This window comes from Rhinolophus sinicus, chromosome 3 (assembly GCF_057876585.1).
Source record: "Rhinolophus sinicus isolate RSI-liver-muscle chromosome 3, RSI-T2T, whole genome shotgun sequence".
Lineage (NCBI taxonomy): Eukaryota > Metazoa > Chordata > Mammalia > Chiroptera > Rhinolophidae > Rhinolophus > Rhinolophus sinicus.
In genome coordinates this window covers 187316716-187343374 of record NC_142503.1, presented here as the reverse complement: position 1 = coordinate 187343374, position 26659 = coordinate 187316716, and the positions used below count along the sequence as shown (strand labels likewise).

General features: G+C 33.5%; 1 long non-coding RNA gene across 1 annotated transcript in view; it reads right to left on the bottom strand.

The window, feature by feature from the left end:
- Positions 1 to 26659, bottom strand: part of LOC141570517 (uncharacterized) — an 861799-nt gene that overhangs the window by 523694 nt on the left and 311446 nt on the right. The window contains exons 6-7 of the long non-coding RNA XR_012494572.2: positions 17085 to 17157; positions 13500 to 13603 (exon numbers count right to left, since the gene is read on the bottom strand). This is a non-coding gene — a long non-coding RNA (uncharacterized LOC141570517). The remainder of the gene's footprint in view (positions 1 to 13499; positions 13604 to 17084; positions 17158 to 26659) is intronic.

Sequence of the window (26659 nt, the reverse complement as noted above, 5' to 3'; positions counted from 1 at the left end):
TGGATTTGCTCAGGACTTGCCACTTTTTCATTTCCTCCTATCTGTCTCTTTTGTAATAGGAATGTCTATCGTATGTCTGCCCCACCACTGTATATGAGAAGCTAAGACTTGTTTGGTTTCACAGGTTTATAGCTAGAGAGGAATTCTACCTCTGAATAAATCCTGTATTTCGAGTCTCACCCATATCTAACTTGAATGATATTTAGACAAGACTTTGAACTTCAGACTTTAAAGATGATGCTGGAATGAGTTAAAATTTGGGGGCTATTAGAATAAAATCAGTGCATTTTGCATGTGAGAAGAATATAAATTTTAGCGGGTCTGGGGAAGAATGTTATGGACTGCATATTTGTGTACCCTAAAATCCATATAGTGAAACCCTGATTGGTAAAGGGATGGTATTAGGAGGTGGAGACTTTGGAGGTCATTAGGTTTCGATGAGGTCATGAGGATGGAGTGCCCATGATGGAATTAGTGTCCGTCTAAGAAGAGAAAGAGGGCTTACTCTCTCTGCTATGTGAGAATAAAATAAGAAGGCAGCTATCTTCAAACCAGGAAGACGTTTACACCTTGATCTTGGACTTCCCAGTCTCCAGAATTATGAGAAATACATTTTTGTTGTTTAAACTACCAGGTCTATGGTGTTTGTTACAGCAGCTGGAGCTGACTACAACAAATGAATTCAACTTGCCTCCTGCTTTATTACTTGCTGAGAGATAACTGACTACTGGAGTTCCTAGAGCTAACAAGAGAGTGAATCAAATAGAAGGCGTATTTACACAATGGAAAGTCAATACAAAAGTGTCATGTAATTGTCACTGGCCATGAATGATTTAATGATTACTAGCACACAATGTTTGGTGCATGTCGGTCAGTTGAATGTTCCTAAAATATAGAGCAGCTTATATGTAACAGAATTAATGATCAACGTAGAAAGATGAGTGATTGCTTTCAACATATTCTTTTCTGTACCTAAAGAACTACATGACATTCAGGAGAGACTGAATCATGCTTGTTCTACAAGGTCTGACAATTAATTTTGCGAACTTCTTGCAATGATGTTACTAACCTCTTTTTGATACCAGAGGGATTACTCATTATGAATTTGCAGAAACTGGACAAAGAGTTAACCAAGTTTACTATTTGAAAGTGCTGAAAAGGCTGCGTGAAATTAGACAACCTGAACATTTCGCCCACAATTCATGGCTCTTGCATCACTCAATGCACCAGTTCACATGGCACTGTCTGTGAGGGAATTTTTAGCCAATAAGCAAATAACTACATTGTAAAACCCTCCCTATGCACCTATTCTGGCCCCCAATGACTTTTTTCTTTATCTGAAGATAAAGGAAATATTGAAAGGAAGACATTTTGATGACATTCAGGACATCAAGGGTAATGCAACCACAGCTCTGATGGACATTCCAGAAAAAGAGTTCTAAAATTGCTTTGAAGGGTGGACTAGACACTGGCATTAGTGCATAGCTCCCCAAGGGGAGTACTTCGAAGGTGATCGTAGTTATATTCAGCAATGAGATATGTAGCACTTTTTCTAGGATAAGTTCGCAAACTTTATTGACAGAACTTGTATTCTAAAAACATCTTTTTAAAAAGGAAAGATGAACAAATTCATTGTTGAAGAGGATTCTTGAATAAAAGAAATAATTAAAATTATACATTGTAAATTGTATTTCCCACTCTTGATATTGTTACTGCTAATGGTTAATTGAAGATAAAGTAGTTTATTTCAAGCTACCAAGACTGATATGACTCCAGAGTGTAAGTTTTCACTGATGTCTATTGTAAAGCTGCGGCTATCAATCTGTTGCAAAGATACTGTAATAAATGTAAATGGTGTAAAAACTGAGTCAGGAGAGCATTAATGCATTTTTTGTGAACTTCAAACCAACTGTTACTCTTTTGCCATATTTCTGACCCTTTGTATCAAGACAATTTTTCCTTAAACTTCTGTAGGTATCACTAGAATAAAAAACAAATATTAAAACAAGATAATATATTGAATGAAGATAATAATCTTAGCTATGTACTTGAAAACTATTGAAAGGCTTTTGTCACATAACGTGTGAAGCTTCATTTTAGCATCATATCAATGAAAGGTCCAACATCATCAGTTGTGTTTTCTAGTCTAGAAGATGAATGAGTGATAAATCTACACCTCAGTTAGTCATCTCAGAGAGAAAGATGATATAATAACTTGTCAGTAATAATACCCTATGGTGGGGAAGCAAAAAAAATTTGACTGTTTCTCCAACCTCAAAGGAAAATAAAGGTCTATTTAATACTGCAGTTGCGTAGCACGGTAACCATAAGAATAATCCAGCAGCTGAGAGTGCTAAGAAATTATTTGCATGATAATGTGAAAATAATCTTATCAACTAAAATTTTGATAAAAACTGCTATAATTATTTTTTTATGAAATTTCAGTTTTATGTTGGTAAATCAGAAATTGATTCTATCCATGATGCTGATATTTGGTTTCTGCCTTGGTTTACCTTGCATATTGATGTTAATAGCTAACCTTTCATGTTTTAGGCTAAAATGTATGTTGGTGGCATCTCTCCTTACAAAAGAGGATCTGATTAAAGGAAAAAAGAATAAAATGAGATATTATTACAAAAGTAGCCAGAGGCTAAAATAAAGAGAGCCTGGTAGTTTGGAATTCATCTTCTGCATAATGGTGAAGCTAAGTGAACAGTTTAATGTAGAAAATAAACAAGAATAGCTATACTTTTGGAAAAATCCATTCACATTTATTATTTTGGTGGTGAGGAACATATCATATTTAAATGATGTTGAATAGGACTTGAATACTTTTGCAAAGACCTCTCAGATTCTAGGATTTTGGTCAAAATTCTGTGATAGAAAGGGATAATTCAAAACGTTTTATATTAAGGCTCAAAAATATTTTGTGCTATTGAGTTCTAGATTTATAATATTACTCTAGATTCCATAATTTTCAAATCAGTGCTACTGAACATATAGAATTCAACCAGATATTTGAAGGAAGAAATGAATTTAGGAAATAGTCTCCCTTACAAGATTTCCATTTCAAGGTACATTGTTTACATATGTTTAACATGTGTTTTATCAGAAAGAGAAATCACATGTGATTGTTCAAATGCTCATAATAGACATCATTTATTATCTTATAAAAAGAGAACATCAATTTGAGGAGTTTGGAATCACAGAGCTGAGAAGACAACCTTACTACTCTGAATTCAAAGATGTCTCTGATAAAAACAGCATGGTAAGAGTGTAGAGAAAAAAGAGAAGAAAAAAAAAAGAGAAAAGGCAGGGAGGTAGAAGAAAACAATATTCTTCAGAAAGGCCAAAAGAGTCAATTTAATGACTAATCATTTTTCTCAAGGACTTATTTTATCTCCCTAATACATTGTCTGACATGTCTCCAAGTCTCTTCATAGTCTCACAAAATTTCCTGACTTTATTCTCTTCTTATGGAGGTGTGTCCATGGCTTTCCTCTTGTGTTATCATTTACCGAGCTTTTCAGCATTCACACCTCTGTCTATTTCCTTGCTTGTAAGATATTTCAATGAATGATGGATAGTCCGGCAGCCTTGAGCTGGGTGGATTTGCTCTTATCATGTCAATAATTTGAAATTCAAATGTCCTTTGTCAGGAATTTCTGCATCATTAGAATAATTATGTGTCTGCACTTTTGTTGTAATAGAATATTTATATGAGCAAAGATTTACTTTGGTGTATATATAGACAAAACTTGGAATATTCTCTCTAAATCTGAAATTCCCTCAAATGTAATCATGAAATATTAGTTTGACAGCATTTTACTTCAACAGATATTATATGATCACCATTTAGTCATTAGTAAAACCGTACTATACTTTTTAATTAGGCTACTTTGGCCGCGGTTGGAATTTAAAAGTATGGCTTCAGCTATGACTTGAAAACACTAATAATAATATCCCCAAATTTAACATTCTTTACCACCCCCAAATTATATGATATCCACAAGAAACTTATAAAATAGTTTTTATAATATTAAATAAAGCTTATGATCTAATACACACTATTTGCCAATCTGATAAAAGCCAAAAATAGAATTATAGAACTGGTAGTTAACCACGTTGGGCCTAGAAATAAATTTAAATAATCTTTGTAACTTTGAGATTTAAATAAACTATTTATAATACATCCATGCTGAAAAGAGTCTGTGTCTCTGAATCAAAATATCAGAGCAGATATATGGTCCCAGGTGCCAAAAAATGACAGAGAATTTTGGAAATTCCACATGTCTAAATGATGGCTTCATCTAAATTCACAACATCTGCTTTTGGTAAAGGTCTTGTAGTCTTGTAGTACATTGCAGATGTTTCATAGAAGAGAGAGAATTCTGGTCAAAACAGAATTATCTGTGATTTTGATGTAATTGATGTTTAGGAGCTCAACCCTATTGCACATATAATCACTAAGAGATTATTTATTCAAAAGTAGTATTTCTTTATGTGCTAGTCTCCCAAATTCTTGGTCTCAGTGAGCCCATAGGTTAATGTTAGCATTTCACAAGTAAATGGATAATTACAATACTGTGTGCAATAGATATGATAGAGCTATGTGCATATATAAGGTACCATGGGAGCAGAGAGAAGGGATTCCCAGTCTGCATTTGAAGTTTCAATAAGTAATTTCTGGAAAAAAGTTAGTTTAAAACTGATAAGACAACCAAAAGTAGACTTATAAAAAACGCAAGCAAGGGACCTTTGGCAGTATCTAGTCCAACTTCATTTTATAGACGAGAACGCTGACGTGCACAGAGATAGCATACTATGTAATTTAATGAAGGGATCAGTGATGGAACTAAGAAATTTATTACTGACTCAATTCTCTTTGAACCTCTTTGTACTTATCAGTCAGTTACGGGAAGATGTTCTGCCCAAGCATAATCTATGGATGGGTAACACCATATTGTGCTGATGACTGTTTCAATCGTCAGTGGTCAATTAAGCATGAGATCACGAAATACAAAAACGGTTGGGGCCTACTCTCTAGTTGGTAAGGTGGTACTCAGAGGATTTGTTGAACACATAGAATTGCCTCTGCTTTAGAAAGGATTTTACCACCATACTTGTTTTGAGAACTTTTTATTATCAAATCAGAAATTTCCCTGTCACACACCAATATGGTAAAAGGCATACAGACTTTCAGAAAGAACAGCAGGACTCTACAAAAATGGGATAGAAACTCCTGATGGAAGACTTTGCTGAAGTACGGAAAACTATATCCAGGACCATGAATCAGTCCATGGGTAACAAAAAAGAAAGCTTTTGCAGAAGACATGGTGATATCTCAGAGGAAAATTCTGGTATTTATAAAATTTGCCTTATGTTGCTTGGCAGAAGGGACTATGAGCAGGAAATAAAGAGAGAGACAGAGAAAGAAAGACAGATAGAATAAAAAGTAAGGAAACCAGAATGGCATTGTAAGTGTGTAATACAATAGACCCCTGAAGCAGCAGGGATACCTGAAGTAAGTGAAAGCTCCTTCCAGCTTATCAAAAATATCCAGGCTATTAATATTATAACACTGAGCATTAGGAGATAGGGTTTCTAAATCCTAGCTTAATGTTTACTAACCAGGAAATTTCACACATGGCAGGATTGCTTTGAGCTTCAAAGGTAATCGGTAAATTGTTAGATGAATTGCAATTACTTTTAAATAATTTCTTCTGGATACTCAGATTGTAATAAACATACTTGAAAAAAATATTGTCTCAGTTTTCAAATTAAATAAAGTACCATAAAAAGTATTGTTTAACAGACATACTGGGATGGGAGAAAATATGGCTAATTGATAGATGGATCATTGAAACTTATCATGAACATAGTTTATTTTGCTTCCATTCATATTGTAGAGAAACATTTTCGTCTTTATGGTCATCTCAATAAATACAGCCAACTAAGTACTGCTGAAAGTTTTTTGACTGATTCATGATGTCATAGGGCACCTATAGGTTTCCCATAAGAACTTGTAACTAAGAGATACAGCAATGCCAGTAAGGAGTGAAGGGAAGCACAATGAGTGACCCCAAAACATATCACTTTGGCATGTGGATTATTCTGAGCTGAAAGCTATCAATACACAGCAGACTCAGGAGAAACATTTACCATTCCCTTTACCTAAAAAAAATTTGGAGAGGGGGCATGTCTCAGAGAGAGAGAGAGCCATTACCAGAGATAAGTTTTACTTGAATTACATACCTACATAGCAGGGCAAACAACTATTTACCAAACATCTTTTTTTTTCATATTGTCCTATGAATTACCCTTCTTCCCTTTTAAGCCCAGTCCCCTATCCCATTCCTAAGCTTGGGGTGCTATATAACATTCAACTGCCCGACTTACCCTTGGGTTTCATATTCTTATTGGGCTCCCATAAATATGTATTTTTTTCTCCTGTTGATCTGTCTTAGGTTAATTTGATTATTAGACCAGCCAAGAAACCTAGAAGGGGAAGGAAATTTTTTCTATCCCTACAGGAGCTCAGTTCTTAAATTGATGCACAATTTATATGTATGCAGATACATTTAAAGTAATAGAATTGTTAAGAATACTGAGGAGATCTCACTGAGTGCATTAATATATTCAGAGAAAAGAATGTGTCAATCATTAAAAAGGGAGCCTTCAAGAATGAGCTACAGAGACAAATATCAGTAACATCCATTGAAGAAAACCTTCACCAAAGTATCTATGGTTCTATTGGTAAAACACTCCTGGAGAGAGGAAAGCTACCTCAAGCTAATTATTAACATTAGTAACACATTCTTTTCATTGTAGGAAACTCTAATTATAATATGTTTGTCATCAGAACAGGTGCATTTAAATTATTAGCATAAGAAGGTTTCTAAGCAAAATTTGGTCTCATTTGTAGAAATTCCTATTGTGAAAATAACAGATTACTTTTGCTTAAAATGTATCAGGTCCATATGGCAGCCAGCATATACTAATTAATAAATTATGTTTTGGCTTCATATTTCAGTCTATGTTACCTTATTGATTTGTGTTTCCCTGAGGAAAGAATTGGTTCTCAATGTGTAGACATACTAAGTAAGTTTCAGAGCATGAACATCTGAGCACCACGTCTTGCCTGAGGTACAACCCCCCAAGATAGGAAGGCTGGCCTCTTCTGAAAACATCCAGAACTAACTAATTTAATATGATATCACTCATATTAGCTTCATCTTTATGGAAAATTTATTACTGGTGATTAGTTATTATTCAATCTCTTTGTTTTAAAGTTTTTTTAATAAACCATTATTAACAAATATCTATCAGCAGTTCAAAACTCCTCAGATCCTGACAGCCATTTGCACTGGAATGTCAAAAAGCATCTCTAAATTAATAGGTTTTGAACAGAACTCTTGAGCTACCCCCAAATGCCCTAAAGCCCTGTCTCTCCTGTACTCTTCCCTATTAAGGTAAATGCCACCATTTCTTTTAACTGCTCAAGCTTAAAATGTGAGCGTCTATCCTTGAATTCTCCCTCACCCCTAAACCAAACCATCACAGAAATCCCTGTCGACTCCTCATTCCAACCATTAATCAAATTGAATCCATTCCCTTTACTACCACCCCATCCACTCTCACTTGTATCCTAGGAATCTACTGCCTGGTTTAACAACCTTCCACCCTCCCTCTCTGTTATAGACTGAACACTGTCCCACTCTCAAATTCACAGGTTAATTTGAGGAGCTTTTGGGAGGTAATTAGGGTTAGAAACTTTGGAGATAGGATTAATGTCCTTATCAGAAGAGATCCCAGAGAGCTTGCTTCCCCTCTCCCTGCTCTCCTGTCTGACGAGGCTTCAAGAAGATATGAGGAGGCTGCAAGAAGACGACCATCTACAAACCAGTAAGTGGGCCCTCACCACAACTTTCATGTCAGCATCCAGATCTCAGAAGTTTTAGCCTCCAGAACTATGAAAAATGCATTTTTGTTGTTGTTGAAACCACCCAGGTTATGGTCTTCTGTTATAGCAGCCCAAACTAAGACATCATCCTAACAATTTTTCTACCCAGCAGCCAGGGCGATCTTTTAAAAATGTGAATCAGCTCCTGCCATCATTATTTGGCATTTAAGATTTAAATCCACACACTGAATGCTGATTGATTGAGGCAGTTCAAGAACTGCCCTCCAATGGTCTCTGCTATCTCAGCATCCCCCTTGTCCACTGGGTTCCAGGTCGACTAAGTTGTTTTTAGTTTTCTTCTTTTAATTCTCAGTTCTTGCCCTTGCTAATTCTCTTTTTGGAATTCTCTTCTCCCAGATCTTCTTTCTTGTCGTTCAACTCTGACACTGCATCTCTGTCCCCTTCAATGATCTTCATGATTAGTTAAAGTAAGTAACCCCACAGATATTCTTTTGCATCGCGCCACGCATTGCTTTCTTCATAATACACACTGTTCCCTTGTAGATTCTAGTTTGTTTCTATCTATGAAAGCAGGGATGATGTTGGGAAGGTTCAATGATTGCTTTTTCTACAGCAAGGAAAAGGGGCCAAACCATGGCCACTCTCACAAGGATTAGTTAACAGGATGGATGTCACAAAGAATGTAGACTAGAGGATACAAGGAGAAAAGTTGTTTTTTGTGATGATACAGTTCAGTTTCTTTATTTTCAAAGTTTGGGACCATGTGGTTAATTAAATTTGCCTACAGTCTCTTAACTGATGGATTATAAAATCAGAACTCAAGCAAAAGATATCTGACTTCTAGTTCAGAGTATATTTAATATATCACACTGCCTGTCTAATAGCATCATCGTTTTAGAGATACATGTAGATGTTATAGAGCTTTCATTGACTTTATTTGCATTTGTCTCCCATCTATTCCTGCAGACAATAAGGTTTTGTGATGGTTGACAAAAAACTAAACATAAATAAAACAAAATTTGTGTTGTGACATATACACACCTTTCCCATGTAATGAAGAAATAATATTATCTTGTGTTTTTTAATAGAAAACGGAGTCATAATTATTCTAAACTGTGCTTATGTGATAGGCTAATATTATTTAAATGAGCATTTCACACTCAAACACAAATTTTACCCTATTTTTAATGTGGTATTTTAATTTTGTCTTTAATAAATTAAATTATATTTGAGGAACAAATATAATTTCCTCATTTAATTGAGTTTATTATGAATAATTTGGTATTATAGTTAATAAAATGTTCAATATAGTGCAATCTAATCCCTACATTACAGAGTTAATTTTATTTTTCAAGATTGAACCTCTGACAAGAAAAACAATTTGTCAAAAGGCCTGGAAAGACCTATAAAATTATGTCAGTGATGCTCACATTGCATTGGTGCATTCCACCTAAATAGCCAAACACAAGAATGGAATAAGGCCAGGAGAAGTTTAAAATACAGGAAAAAAATAGCATTCTTATTCTTTTGTGTCTGTGACATAAACTAAGAGAAGCCCTAAAACAAACATCCAGTCCAGGCATTTTCAGTTCTAATTTTGGCAATTTTGATATTTTTCTCTTTGGTGATCTAAACTACAGTTCACAGTTTAAAAAAAAAAAAAAAATGTTTTTCCTTTGTTATCACTTCATTTTGTTCTTCTAAGAATTTACCTTGTCATAGCCTGGATTAATTAAGCAACAGAGCCCATTTTAAGTCTGACTGCAGAGAAAGACAAAAGAATTGCCTCCAGCAAAATAATCTTTTTTCAGTCATAGTCTAGCCTCACTGACACATCCAAAGCTTCTGCACCCTGCAAATATTCAGTATGGTTTTTAGTTTGATCTGATATTTTGACCTATAAATTAGACCACTGTCAACACTTCCACTGTTTTGTGGTTAATCAAATGTCTCAGTCTGAGTCCTTGAGGCTATGAAGTTTCAACTTTTGAAGAATGCCCACTGAACTGAATTCAATGCAACAGAGTTGGTAGAATGCAGTGTAAAAAGGAGGTTAGATACACCTGATTAGATCAGGTGTTAATGTTTTGTCTTCATGACGCCAAACAGTTGGTATAAAGGAGAGTCCAAAGAATCTTGATTTGGGGTCATCTCTTGTTGTGCTACATAAAGACATCAGCTCTTAGCCCCTCTCCAAATATACCCCTATTCAGTTTGGTCCTCATAAAGTTGTAAATCACAATTCATTACAGCAGCATTAAGAGTAATTTCTGTAAATGATGTACTTTACCTTCCTCTAGTTGTTTCTGAAGGAAATAGTGGGAAATTAATTGCAGCCTCAAAAAGTGTCCAGAGAATAAATGTTTGTCTATATAGTGTATGTGGTATTCCTTGAGGGGGAAAAAACGAAACAAAACAGATAACATAGCAGGTCCTGTATTTGCAGATCATCTACTAAATTTGTTCAAGTTATGTTTTCCTCTTTGTTAATAGATGTTCACACTGGTAAGAAGATAGAAACAAAACCATAAACTGGCAAGAAGTCTTCTGCAATCACTCTACATTACCTCTATCTGTCATAACAGACTGTTTAATTCTTTAAAAACCAAAAAAGTGTTCAGTTAGATATCCAAAATAATAGCTGTTTTGTTCCACAGTTATGTAAATGTATTTGCAGAAACTGGATGACATTTCATTGTGTCCATCAATGTTTCCACTTCTCATTTATCATTGCTAAGAGAAAAAAAAACAATCTGTTCTGATAATTTCAAATGTCTCTGCTTTCTGAAATCGTATAGCACATTTACTACACATATGACCCTTACCTTATTTTGTGCTGTCAATTTTGGGGACAGCTCACATCACACATATTAGGATATTGGGTTATAAAAGATGTTTAGTACACGTTTAACTCATCTTTGTGCCCAATTCCGATGACATTGTCCTGTTTCATAAATATTTTCTTAACACATAAACATGGGGAATCAATTCACAGATGGGAGTTACATAGCTTACAAGGGAAGGTAAGAAAGCTCTGCCTATGGACTCACTCCATGTGCATCTTTTTGTTCACGCTATTGTTTTACAGCATTTTGGCTTCAGAATACATTTTGAGATTTCCCATCTTCCAAGCCATCAGCAATTTTCCAAATGATATTTTCAGCTTTCTTAGTGACAGACATGAGTTATATGGAGAAGATAATGGTGGGTGTTTATTCAAGACCATTTCTGTACAGTTCCCTTTTTGTGTGCGTGTGTGTGAGGGAATGAATTTCAATGATTCATTTCTTATTGGCCATGTTCATGCAACTGTATTTCCTGAGATGGATTAAATTGACCAAAAACTAATGTAAACAAAGTGAAGAATTAACATATTTTTAAAATTCTTTTATTTATTGGTAGTTGGTGGTATATTCAGAAGTGAATTTTCCATCTATAAATCAGGACAGAGGTTTAATTTTTTTCTGAACGCTATGAGTGTTTAGTGTGAGAGGCATACATTAATACATTCAGTAAAGATGTAGTTACATTAAGTAACGGTCAGATTATCTCTGATGATAATTTATTTCTTTGACATGAATTAATGGTCACCCCAAAATATGTAATACTGTGAAAGTAGCTTTTAGTAAATAACTTAAAATGATAACAGTAGATGGAGAGGAAATAAGTAAATAAATAAATAAATTTATTACATATATTTATGGTATACCTATGTTTATGGTATATATATATATATATATATATATATATATATATATATATGCACACTTACACATATACACATACACATATGCACACACATAAACATATATATATATATATATATATTTCATAACACATAGGATGCAGAGTATGAGATATAAAGTTTTAAGTGCTTATAGTCGGTAAATAGGGAACAGTGTCACATTATTTTAGAGCATGGAAATATCCCTTTGACTGATAATGCAAGGGGGAGAGGAGGAATAAAAAAACTACAATTAAAGAGGCTGCTTTTGGTTTACATAATCTTTACAAGGAAGTAGGTCTTGAGGGTGCTTACATATTATAATTTAACTTAGAAAGAACAGTGTATGGTCTAATACCAATCAAAGTTATATGTAATATATTTCCCAAATTAATATAAAACTGCAGCCTTATTCCACAGACTGCCTGCTGCCTATCTTCTGATAGGCTATACTAATAGCCGGTAGGTGCTAGTGGCTGTGCTGGGTGTCAGGTTCCGCTGAAAACCTATTAAAAACGCGTATAATTAGGACCACAGGAAGCATTGGATCTTGCTTTGAAAGTCTCATTGATACCACATAGAAAGTTCTAGATCAGGATATTGCCATGGCATGGCAAAATCTTTCATTAGTCTGCAAAAGGAAATGTGGTCCACGAAGTATAATCTCCTACAATGCTGTCTGACGCAATGAGATATAAAGTAGAAGACAGAAAAAGGCAAAACACTCATTCAAACATCAACAGAAGGCAAAGTGGGGCAAATATTTACCAGAACTGTCCAGCAGAAACCTAATGTGAGCTAAACGCACGACTCCATATGTAATTTAAGATTTCCTAATCGCCATTAAAAGTGAAAAATAAAACTGAGTGAATTTTAATAATATATTCTATTTAACTGCATATATCCAACATATCATTTTGAAATGTAATCAATATGAAATTCTTGAGGTATTTAAATTATGATTTTCATATCAACTCCTGCAAATCTAGTATGTATTTAACACTTAGTCTCTATCTCGATTTTTTAAAAATTATTTTATTTATTTATTTATTTATTTGTTTGTTTGTTTGTTTGTTTGTTTGTTTAAATTTATTGGGGTGACAATTGTTAGTAAAATTACATAGGTTTCAGGTGTACAATTCTGTATTACATCATCTATAAATCCCATTGTGTGTTCACCACCCAGAGTCAGTTCTCCTTCCATCACCATATATTTGATCCCCTTTACCCTCATCTCCCACCCACTTCCCCCCTTACCCTCTGGTAACCACTAAACTATTGTCTGTGTCTATGAGTTTTTGTTTCTCATTTGTTTGTGTTGTTCTTTTGCTGTTTTTGGTTTATATAGCACATATCAGTGAAATCATATGGTCCTCTGCTTTTTCTGTCTGACTTATTTCGCTTAGCATTATACTCTCAAGATCCATCCATGTTGTCACAAATGTTCCTATATCATCTTTTCTTACCGCCAAATAGTATTCCATTTTGACAGACAAGTTCAAGCTCAACAGACACATGTGACTAATAGCTTCCCAAATGGGACTGTTCAGTTTAGACAGACCGTCCTATAGTTAGCAAGAAAACAGAGGAAGGAAAACTGATGCCATTCATTTACTGAAAAATATCATCAGGTCCTAAGAAACATATTTACTTAGAGAATTCAGAGAACAGTCTAATGCCAATGCTAGCGTTTTCTCATGTGGGGAAGAAGAATCCAAATTGAAGAAAGGGAGATGGGGGAGAAGGATAAGTTTATATTCCTCAGAATGCAAGCTGAGTTGAGGTTAGGGATATGTAAGGAACCTGAAAAGAGGGAGACAGTTAAAGAATCTGTGTGCTCTATTGAGTTACCTCTGGGTCCAGTGTCTTCTGTTAATTCCGTGTCTTAGTGACCACCTGCCAGATTTCCTGGGATCCAGAGGTAAAGATCCATGTCCTGCACGCATGCTCTGGCACTGGAGATCAAACAACGATGCTGCATAAGGCATTGATCTTATATGATTCAGAACAGAGGGGTCATGAGGAGGGTAAGATGTACAAATTTGCTCAGGTTATTCGCATTATGCTTATATTCCCCATGCAATTATTCAAAGTTCGTTCTTTCTATCTCAAATGTGTTCTGGTTCAGAAGAAAATGTATGTGTTCACTCCTTAAAGCAGACCCAGACTCAGGGACACTCAAGGAATCTGTGCCTAATAATGGGTCAGAGATGACAGATACATTTTCCAACTCAGGAGAGATGGCACAATCTGGGTTTAAAACCCCAGTCAAAAGAGAATGACTTGATAAGAAGAAGAAACTAAGCTGACTTCTTTTAGTTAAGATGATTTATTTCAAAGAAGAATATATTTTCTCTCTTCATGGCTTTCCATTTCTATATAAATTTGTCTCCATTTGAATCCCCAAGTTGCTGTCACCATCAATAAAACTGAGTAGTTTAAGGCCACATATTAACCACCCTAGTTGTTTCTTGCTCTACCTAGCGATATCTTGAAATTATCAGACATATTTATTCTGAACTTGCAGTTTTAAAATATATTTGTAATAAAGCCTCTCTAGATAAAGTGGTTTATTAAGATCCTCACTGTGTATCCTATTTTTTCCCCAGTAATCATTATTACCTTTTCACTGACCTTTATATGGTCTGAGATTTAGAGGAAATTTCAACTTCCCAATTAACTTTGAATGTGACTAGAGCTTTAATAATGAGAAATGATTTAGGTGCAAAATTATGACATGTAAAATATTACATAATTAACTATGTGCTAAAATAAGAAAACCTAGCTAACTGGAAAGTATTTATTTATAGAGGAACATAAACAATCAGCATTATAGAAATTTCGGGAATTATCAGAATATATCCAATGCATATATATGTGGATATAAAATACGTAGTTTACTATATTGATTGTCAGCTAACAAAGATGCATTCTAATCTGTCTGATAACTACCTTCTTCGCCAAGAAATCTTAGAGAGACGACTTTATTTTACTGTGAATCTATAATAACTACATGAGTAAAGGTTACATGAATTTTATGATTTTTTTCTTTTTTGTTAAAGACATCAAGAGAAAATGAAAAAAAAATCCTCATTGTCTAAATTAAGAAAAAGCAATAATTTAACACGAAGAGGTACCTAGTATGCGATGATAAAAATATAGATATCGATACATAGCTTTATTTATTTTTTTAAAGTAATTTCTTAATCCTAGATATTTATTAAAGTCAATCCTTAACTGTTCAGGATTGTTAGGAAGTTGACTGAATTAAATTACATAGCATCCTAAAACTCTTACTTTTACAACTTTCAAGAATACGCACACATTTCGTAAATCTAAACAGTTAGCAAAACTTCTTAGTAAATATAATGCCAAAACTCTTTAAATAAATACATAGTAATTTTTAATAAACATTAATCATCTGGATGCTACTGATGGGAGATAGGATACTGCTAAGGCATTTTATGAATATTAATTTTATATCAAAACTTTTCATTATGAGTTTTTTAAAATAACCGTAAATATAGATAGAATAGCATACTGAACCCCACACTGAGATTAAAGAATTATCAACATTTTGTCATATCTGCTTTACCTTTTATATTTTCTTTGCTGAAATTATATTTTAAAGTAATTCCTGGACAATTCATTCCTAAATACTTCAGAATACATCTCTTAAAAATAAGATTTTCTAAATAACCACAATATTGTGATCATATCAAATGAAGATTACATGTTAGAAAATTATACATAAAATATATTTTTACATGATCACACTATCACTAAAAACATCTAACAAAATTAACAGCATTTTTAAGATCTTCATTATACAGGCCATGATCAATTGCCTCAACCCCACACCTTTTTCACCATTTGATTGTTCTAGTGAGAATCTAACTGGTATGCACACATTCTACTTGGATGCCCTTTAGTCTGCTTTACTCTAGAACAGTTTTCTTTCAAATTTTTAATCATATTGACATATCTAGTTTTCCAAATCACATTCTGGATTTGTGTGATTGCATTCTCTTAGTGCTCTTTAATTTGTTTCTCTAGCCTTGGCAATAGGTTTAAACTGAAAACTATAGACATAGGTTAGAATGCATTATGTATTTATCCCATCCAGTGTCCTATTATTTTTAAGTGTCATTATGGAAATTTGCAAACATATTAAAAGTAAAAATACACAATTTTCATGTGTATTACGTATACATGTATTCATATGCACATACATTTGTACATACATTTGTATGTACAATTTATATAATTGTAATTTGGGTTCCAAATAATATTTGGCATTTCAGTGAATATATATCTCTTGAACCTCTCTAAAAATAAATATTACCCTTTAACTTTTTTTGTTTTTTTCTTTTTGGTTGATGAAACCAGGTTGTTTTTCCTGTAGAGTTGCCCATTCTGAATATTGTTGATTGCATACCTCTAATATCTTTTAACAACATTCTCCATTCCATGTATTTTTTATAAACTGGGAGTTAGATTTAGAGTCTTGGGCAGATTGAGGTTCAAATTTATACTGGTAAAAATATATCACAGTTACTCACCATGAGGTACATAAGTTGGACATAATATATTTTGTGTGAGCTTATGTGTGTGTCATAATTTCTTTTTCAGATTTCATCAACCATTAATGAATTTTGGATAGACACGTAAACCTATTAGGGGCTGGAAAATGTGGATATACTAATGCTCTCATGTCTTTTGTCTATTACCTATAATAGTTTCATTAACATACATTTCCTCTTCCATTATTTGCATACATGAGGTACAGTTCATATAGAATACTTAAAAGTTGTATTACTATTTCTTTTAAAAAAGTCATGTTTCAGAATAATATGGTTTTCTATCTCCAAAATTTATCAATGATTTTTGAACTCACATAACGGGTTTTAATTCATTATATTTATGCTCTTTGATGTTTAAATTGCCCACTCTTTGCCAGGTAACACCTTTTTCATAATGTGTCCCGAGTACTATGAAACTCTATTAGAATATAAATTAAAAAAAAAGAATATGTCCTACTCTTTTTATGAGGCTAGAATAAACTTCAAATCAAAATGTGACAAGGACATTTTGAGAAAATAAAAGAAAAATATTCACTATCCCTTGTGTACATAGATGAAACTCCTTCTCAAAATACTAACAAATCAAATCATCAATATAGAAGTAGCTATTATATCATGAACAAGCAGAATTTATGCCAGAAATACAAGGTGGTTTAACATAAAAAATGAGGAGAAATTAAATGATCTTCTAAATAGATGCAAAAGAAATCATTGGGTGAAATTCAACATACATTCATGAAAAAATTTCAGCAAGCTAGGAGTAGAAATAAATTTTGTCTATCTACTGAAGCACACCCACAAGGAGTCTACAGCTAGCAACTTGTATAATGGTGAAACACTGAAAACATCTCACCTTAGTTTGTGAAAAAGGGAAGAATCTCTTCCTGCATCAGTTCTATTCAATTGGTACAGGAGAAAATATCGACCTAATGTAATAAACAAGAAAGAAAGTATAAGCATTGGAAAGGAAAACTCAAACTCTTCATGAACAGTTGGCATGATTATTTATGTTAAAATTCAATGGCATATAGAAAAATCTCCTATAACATACGTGTGATTTTTGTAATGAGATCACAGATATAGAGTCAATATACACTAATTATATTCCTAGGTACTAATAGTGAGCAACAGGAAAAAAATTAAAAGTCCATTTACAATAGCATCAAAAGCATAAAATACTTAAGGATAATTTTAATAAAAGAACACAAGTTTATTATTGTTAAAATTTTGTTTACAAAGGTACGGGAAAATATTAAATAACACCTAAATGCAAATTGAAAGACTCATACAGTTAAGCTGATAATTTTCCTAAATTTGCTCTATGGATTCAACAGAAATTAGTTTAAAATTATAGTAAAGCGTTTTTTGTCTGTCTGTTTGTTTGTTTGTTTGTTTGTTTTGTAGAAAGTGACAAGTGCATTCTTAATTTACTGGAAATAAAAGGAACATAGAACAGCAAAATACATTCACTGAAAAGAGTACCAAAGCATGAATTCAATTCATTTTAAACCACAGTAACTAAAACAGTGTAACATTAGCATTATATTAATGAAACAGAATGCAGAGTCTAGAAATTGACCCACATTTAGCTCGTAGATTGGTCTTTAGGAAGGAATCAAAAAATGAAATAGATTAAAAAATTATTTTCAACAAATAATACTCGAACAATTGGATAATACTTTGAAGATAAAAAAGAAAGAATCCTATAGTTTATCTTACACAACATACAAAAGTCAAATTGAGACTGTACATAAACTTAAGTGTAAAACCTAAAACTATAAAATTTCCAAAAGAAACTATAGGAGGCTATATTCACAGTATTGCATACATGCAAAATTTTCTTACGACTCAAAAAATGGAAAACATATAAAACTGATAAATTGGACTTCATTACATTGAGAATGATCTGTTTATTAAAGAACACCCTTGAGGTAAAAAAGGATGAGCTATACGCTGCAAGAAAATATTTTCAATACACATTCTGACAGAGAACTTAAACATTCAAATTATATAAAGAACACCTAAAATTCAATAAAAAGATAAACATCATAATAAAAATAAATGGGCAAACATTTGAAAAGATACTTCACAAATAAGACAACCCTTAAGGATTTTAAAAGGTGCTCAGCATCATTAATCATCAGAAAACAATGCAACTAAAACAACAATGAGATACTATTTTCTACCCACTAGAATGGATAAATTGAAAAGAATGATGCCAAGTTTTGATGAGGATATGGAACAAATGAAGGTCTCATAATCACTGAAAATAGGTGAATATTGTACAAAATTTTGAAATAAAAGTTTGGTAACTTTTTACCCCCCACCCTTGAAAAAAGTCACCTATATGCCTTCCCTTGATGTAGAAATTCCACTTCTATTTACCCAGGGGAAATAAAACACATATTCACAAAAAGATTTGTACAAGAATGCTCATAGCAGTTTTGTTTATAATGGCCTCAAATTGAAAATAATCCAAATGTTCATAAACACAAAAATGGATAGACCAATTGTGACATATTTATTAAATTGAATATAACTTAATAAAAAAAGAAATGTACTACTTCTTCACTAACGACATGGATAACTTTTACTTACATGATAGATATGAAAGAAGACAAACCAAAAGAATATAGGTTATGTGACTTCATTTGCATGAATTATTGAAATATGTATAACTAATATATGGTGATACTAACCAAAACAGTGATTACCTCTAGTGAGGACAGGTGATTGACTAGAAAACTTCATAACAAAATTGTATCAGATTATTGAAACGTCTAAATCATATTTGGGCATATATTTCAACATACGGTATTCTCCATTAAAAACAAAAAAAGCTTAAACTCATGTAATGGAAACTGGAAACTAAAAATGTGTAATAACTCAACCATGATAAATGTTTGTTTCTCATGCAGGTAACTAATTTATATTCTCTATAGAGAACATGAGTGTCCATGCATGAGTGTCTATGGTTGGTGGTCAGATTTCCTTCAAGAAGTGATTCAGGGATTCAAGCATCTCCCACCTGAAGTATTCCAGGCCTTTTCAATCTGTGTTTCAGTAATCTTCAGTGTGTTGCTCTCAGGTTTCCTATACTCATCTACACCAGACTAACAGAAGAGATCGAAGGAGTCTTGAGGAAGGGTGTATCTTTTGATATAGTTTGGGAAGTGGTGCCCATCAGTTCCACCTATATTCCATTGCCCAAAACTCAGACATATGGCTGAAGAAAGAGCAAGTGCCACTGGGGAAAATGATTTATCTGTGGTCCGAGAAGAATAGGTCTTCTTGGTATCCAGCTAGCCACCTCTGTCATATACAAAGTGAAGTGATCCTGAAGGAAATCACTGTGATGTATTTTTTTCTCTGCTGACACAAGGGTAATATTAAAGTTCACTTTATAATTAGGCTGAAGTTTTAACAAGTTTAAGATCTTTAAAATTATGACTAAAAAAACAAATAGCAGTACTATGTCATACTTTAAAAACATTTTGAACTATTTTGTTTTTACATAGAAATCATCATATTGAAATTTTCCCAATTATCTTTTCTATTTTTTTTTAATTAGCATTATTTAGGTACTTTGCCTAATGCATACCTTAAAAGAAGCCTAAATAGATTGACAGTATTGATAAGCATATTTCCTTAAACAATCTTTTTTAGGTATGACACCAGAGGATATGCCTCAGCTATGTCTTCCAGACTGAGAGAAGGTTCTGGCACCTTCTCTGATTGGAGATCCATCTAATCCATTTATTTCTACCCATTTACATATGTAGCCACTTATTTATATAATGCTCATCCAGCTTTAATTCTAATCAAGTTTCTTTTACCTTATCTTACGTGTATAACTTCAGCCTTGCCCAGAGTGACACGGCATCATGCTTGGCTTTCTTAAAAATGACCTGAACTTTAAATGCAATTTTTTTTTATTCTTTTGCCATCTGTCAGGATATAGCCACCTTGACATTCGCATAGAGTGATTCTGTCTTGCCCCTTAAGAACTCATTTCATCTTAAAGATGTGTGCAGAATCATCCATATGCGTTACACGATTATGTCTCTGGGTTGGGACTCTGACAAGAATTCTATGCATGGAATTCTGCAATGAATTGCCTCTCTATATAGTATATAAACATAAAAACTGACTACTAATTTACTACTTTAAGCAACATATGACAACTTTAAAAACATTTTCAAAATATTTCTAATCATCCCTGTGAATCTTATTTTTAATGTGGTAGGCACTTAATCATTTGGAAAACTGTGAATTAATTTTGGGGTGGAAGAGTACACTATATGAAGACAGACCATTCCTATTAACCTAGTAATTTAGGTATGATGACTGAAATACACATATTTCTTAGATAAGTAAAATGAGTAAGCGTAATAGGTTAAGGAATATGCCCACAGTAAATAGGGTATGTTGAGGACAGGATTTGATCCAAATGATTCATCAGTCCAAAGCTCCTGATCTCAATTTATGCTAATAAATCTCCCACACCAAGCAGTGTATTTTAGTGCATTGTAAGTAGGGTAATAGAATGACACTTCACATGACATATCAAGATTTCCTTATTTCATATCTTTTGACTTTAACTTCTATTCTTTTTTTTTAATTTGAGAGGACTTGCATGATTAAAATGGCACCTAATGGCTCATCACTCTTCAAAATTCTAGCTGAACAAATAGTACCTTCGATATAAAACTTCCATTGCTTGCACAGTATTTACAAACCAAAACATTTATGTGATTTTGCACTGAGAGATTGATATCAGCTTTGATTGCTAATAATTCTGTTCAATATACACTAGATGAGGGGAAGTTTCGACTCTTAAGCTTCAGCTATTTTTGAATTGCCTTTATGCCAGAGAACACCACCTTACATTGCTTTTAAGGTAGAATATACACACTGTCTCTTCTCACATAATTCAAAAGTAGTTTAAAGTTAGATTTCTCAAAAAGAGAAAAATGACAAGGGAGCTGTGATCAGATCTTTGTAGTCTGTGCAAAGGGAAAACGATTTGAAAAGATTTTTTGGTTTTGTTTTTGTTTTGTTCTTTTCAGTGAGTGGAAGGATCTATGATACAAGTGTTTGGAGAAAGTTAGCTGCAGCCTTTGTTGTCATAAATATAATGTTGGTGTGGTATTTGGAGACCCTGGAAAGGGCAAGAATAAATTATAGTGTGAGGCAAAAGGTAATAGCTTGAGCATCACTTCATCTTCAATGGCTGGGATTCTGTTTTCTAAGGTTCCAATTACCCTCAAAATGTTACCCATTCAAGCTATTCTCCTTGAATTCAGAAAGTAAATTAGGTCATTATTTCATAAGTTACAGGTATTCACACCTTATACATGAAAATATTGTCACTGTGCTGGTTTAGAGCACTGTCCAAATGAGGTGCTTGTCATTGGTTCAATTTCAGGAGAGGCCACTTAGTTTCACTGTGACCTCTGGTCGTAGACTTAAGCCATGTTTCAAAGACCCAAAGAGTAGGCAATAATTTTGGAGGAAGATACAAACTCCTCAGTTCTTTTTTGGGGGTTGGGAGTGGGAGTACCTCAAAATTATATTTCCATCAAGCAGAACACAAACCAGCACATGGCGTGTGTTCCATAAATATGTGTTTAATGAACATAAAACACATATGAAACAATAGAGACTGCATCTATACATTGAATATATCTATCTATCACCTCTAATTTGCAGAGACAAATTGGATACAATCACCATTTCTTAATGTTTTAAAATTATCTGTTGTTAAATAAGCTGTCTTTGTTGCTCAGAATCTTGGGGTTAAAAAAACACATATGACAAATGTTACCATAAGTCTTTTTAAAAACTGTTTTGGAAGATAGATGGGGAGGCATTAATTCTACCTGCAGAAAACTACCAGGAAGCCTTCACAGAAAAGGTGATATCAGAGCTGACTTTTACATATACTACATTACATGATTAGAAGGGAGTTGCTAAACAGAGAGAAGATTACAGAGGAATTCCGGATAGGAGAAAGAATACATCTAAAGACTTGGAGGTTGTGAGAAAGCATGTCTCCTGCAGGGCCTTATGAATAATTCAAAGTTTAAAGTTCTGAATGGAACTTAGAGTGAAGAGGGGAGGGTGGAAAATGGAAAGGAACAGGGGTTTAAGTTTCTGTTGTAGGTTAGAACCAGATTAGTAAATTGAGATCTATCAACAGTTTTTAAGCTGGAGCAAGGCATGATTACATTTCTGTTTTGAGGAAAATCCTGGCAGCAAGCGAAAGATGAAATAGAAGAATCTGGAGGCAAAAAGATCAGATAGGAGACATCATCTATTATTAAGTGCATCCTAAGCAGTGGGTTCCATATAGTGTCCCTTCAAATGAGAGTCCTGAATTTCATATAGTGTGTTGCCAGTGATACATGAAAGATTAATACGTGAAACTTAGACTCAAATATGAAAACCCTTTCTTCTGCATCTCTTTCCAGGACGAAACTCCTAGAATAGACAAATTAAGGTAATTTGATTTTAGACTATAGCATGTTGTAGGTGTGCTTGAGGAAAGACAATACCAAGTTGCGAGTGAATATCCCTGACACTAAACTACAGAAAATTTGGAAAGGAAAACCTGCATAAAGGCCCTGGGATGTGCTGGGAGGTAGGAGAATAGCAATCTGGGGAAATGTGTGCAATAAGGTAGAACTTTCAAGCGAACAAGTTTAGAAGTTTCCTTTTTACTATGTAGCTTAACATTAGATGATGGATATATTAGGGACTTGAATTGTCTACATTTTCTGGATAAAGACATTGACTGTTGGGATAGTCAGATTCAAATGGATCCAGACTACAAAGCATGTTATGCATACCTTTTTTGAATTCCATAAATGACACTCCTGGTATCAGCTTTACAAATTGATGAAGACCATAAGCTTGAAATAGAGAAAGGCTTTTTACCAGTGTTACTGGTCGGCGGGTACCCTTCTAGATTTACTTCTATTGACTGTTCTCTGATGGATTGATTGTTTGATAATTTGATCTTCCCAATGTTTTAAGTAGGAACATTCTTTTAAGTAAAAAGTACTTCACTGCTCAGATTGAAAGAGCTTCGGGGTGAATCTGCCTTAAAAGTGCTGGGCTTATGGAGGAAACCATGAGGATTTCCTCTGCATCAAATTAGTCAACTTCTCATTCCTGACAAACAGACAGAGGTTTCTTCTGAAACTTCTGACATGCTTTTACTTTTATATGATTATTTTATTTTAAATGATCTAGCGCTTCTTCCTGACCAATAGGAGTGACTAAAATATTTTGAGTGTTTTAATTCTTAAAATGAGCAAAAAAATGAATCTATGCTTTGAGTCTGGTAAGAACAAAGATGTACAAAGCCTACAAACAACAAATTCTAATTTGAAGTAAGTATCTTCGAAAAATGTTCACCTGTAGTAGCACATTTGCATCAGTAAATAAATGAAAATTACATACATATTCATCATTTAGGGAATACATAAGCTATGCCAGAGTTATATAACGAGATTCTAAACTGAGTCAACTAGATCTATATGTATCATATACATGATATAATCTTATATACATATACATACATATATATATATACACACACATTCATGTAATGTAGGTATATATGTGATCTCACAAAAAAAGAACTTTTAGTAGAAAAGAAAGCAAGGAGTAATATGATATACGAGGTCAGACAATTAAGTTCGCGAACTCATCCTAGCTAAAGTGCTCCATACCTCATTGCTGAATATCACTACAGTCACCTTCGAAATACTCCCCTTGGGAAGCTATGCATTGACACCAGTGCATATTTTACCCTTTCAAAGCAGTTTTGGAACTCTTTCTGGAATGGCTATCAGAGCTGTCGTCATATTACCCTTGATGTGCTGAATGTCATCAAAATGTCTTCCTTTCAATATTTCCTTTATCTTCGGTTAAAGAAAGAAGTCATCGGGGGCCAGATCAGGTGAGTAGGGAGGGTGTCCCAATGCAGTTATTTGTGCATTGGTTAAAAAACTCCCTCACAGACAGTGCCATGTGAGCTGGTGCTTTGTCATGATGCAAGAGCCATGAATTGCTGATGAGAAGTTCAGGTCGTCTAACTTTTTCACATAACCTTTTCAGCACTTCCAAGTAGTAAACTTGGTTAACTGTTTGTCCAGTTGATACAAATTCATAATGAATATTCCCCCGATATCAAAAAAGGTTAGTAACACCATCGCCACAAGTTCGTGAACTTAATTGTCAAATCTCGTATGCACTATTAAGTCAATTAAAAGTGTATTAAAAGCAATAAAACATGCTGATGGTGATGCCTATCTCCAAAAACATGAATTGTAAAGACACTGACCAACTTGAGAATAATGGTTACCTCTTGGGAGGCAAACAAGATAGAGATAAGAGGCATATTAAACAACATTTATTTGTTAAAGCAAAAATGATTTGAAATAAATAATGCAACTGAAATATGCTAAATTTCTGTGGTGAGCCTATGTACTCTAATACTTTTCCCTATGTTTGATGCATTTTGTAATAGCATGGTTGAATCCACAGTAATGAATAGAGTGATTCAACTGATATACCATGAATTACACATATTAATTTTAATGTATTCAAAATGACCAAATTGGATGCTCTGTAATGGAAACCACCAGAGTAATCCATATTTTAGCATATTTGGTCCAACACTAATGTGTTAATTATTTCAGTGTTTACTGATTCTCCTCCTGCACTTTATAGAAGACTGTGGGAATTCTAGGAATCCAATTAAATCCCCATGGTAAATAAATGCATACACATGAAAAGAAAAATGGCAGACATTTCTGGCTTCAGTGTTACTTTAACATGCTAACTTGGTTACTTACAAATTCAGAGGGGAAAAGAGGCACTTGAACAAGTTGACAAACAACTTGTAAATAGCTAGTAGTAAAAGATTCACAAATACACCAACAATTCCATCACATTTAGACTGCTTTTTTCTGCTCCCAAAGATGAAAAATCTGGTCTGCATCAAATTAATCAACTTATTCCTGACAAAGGACAACAGAAGCAAAAAATGTTGATACATGATATTAAAGAAATCCTTTCCTTTTCTAAGCATGCAGTTAATGTTGTTTCTGATGGAAATTAACTAGTGTTTATGAAGACGGACAACTGAATACCACACTGGTTTAAACACTGCTAAAAAATAAGCTCACCAATAGAAAGGGTGACCCATGTGGTGTGACCCATAAAACTAAATAACTACTTTTTGTAGTAGTTAAGAATGTAAACGTTGATTACATTCTTATGGATTTACCAATAATTAGGTACTAGGAGCTATTCCACATATGGGAAAACATTAAGCAACAAGCCCAAGTCACTTAAAAAATCCAGGATCTATATTTTATTTGGATAATATCAGATGCAATGTTTTATTATATCATGTTCTGATATATGTTGTGGCAGAATGAGCAGGCCTTTTCAGTCCCCTTTTATAATTAATGTAAAAATTTTAATAATAAACTGAGCAAATTAACAAATCTCTTATGAGCTATGGGAAAAATTAGTGAATAAGTACAAGTTAAAAAAAAAAAAAAAAAGAAGAAGAAGAAGAAAGAATGAAGCCAAGATCACAATCTAGAAAAATAAACATATTAAATTGAATGAAATGAAAATCTGTAGCCAGAATTTGAAACTGTTGATGAGAATTAGGCCAGTATGTTAGTTCTATCAAACAGGGAAGCATGAAAAACAGCATTAGTTTATATACTTGTACATATATATCGATAGCAACAGCTTTTGTGCATTTAAAAACTAATATAAATGCATGTATACACCCACAGCCATATAAAAGTATGCAGACAAAATCAGCAAATATTGTGATTTTCATTTTCAAAAAAATCAGTTCAATTATGAAATTAAATTTTAAGACCTCAAACAAACATTTTAAAAAGAGCCATAAAAGGGCTCTATCATCACATAAATTAAAAATACACCACATATTTAAAATAAACATACATTATTCAATTGTACTTAAGGAGCATGGTTGGAAATGTGAAAAGCAAATCACCATATAATAATTCAGTTATTTTTGCTCACTTAAGCTAGTCTTCTATAGAAAAATAGAAGGGAGTTCTATAGAAAAAATTTTTTTATTGTGGTCAATAGAAGAAGAATCTGGGTGTGGATTCTTCTGTGCCAATTTTCATGTGGAATAATAAACCAATACATTTTGGAAAGGGGGTGAGAAGAAACTGAAGTTAGTTGGCTGCACTTAGATGAACAAATACAGGCATAAGCCATGCAAATATTTTTATTTTACATCAATTAATTTTATGGTCCTGAATACATGTCATAGTATTTTATAGAGTATGCAATTACTAGTATTGGATTGATAATATTCACCCATAAATATCAGAGTAACTAATTAAACTGAGTAGAGAA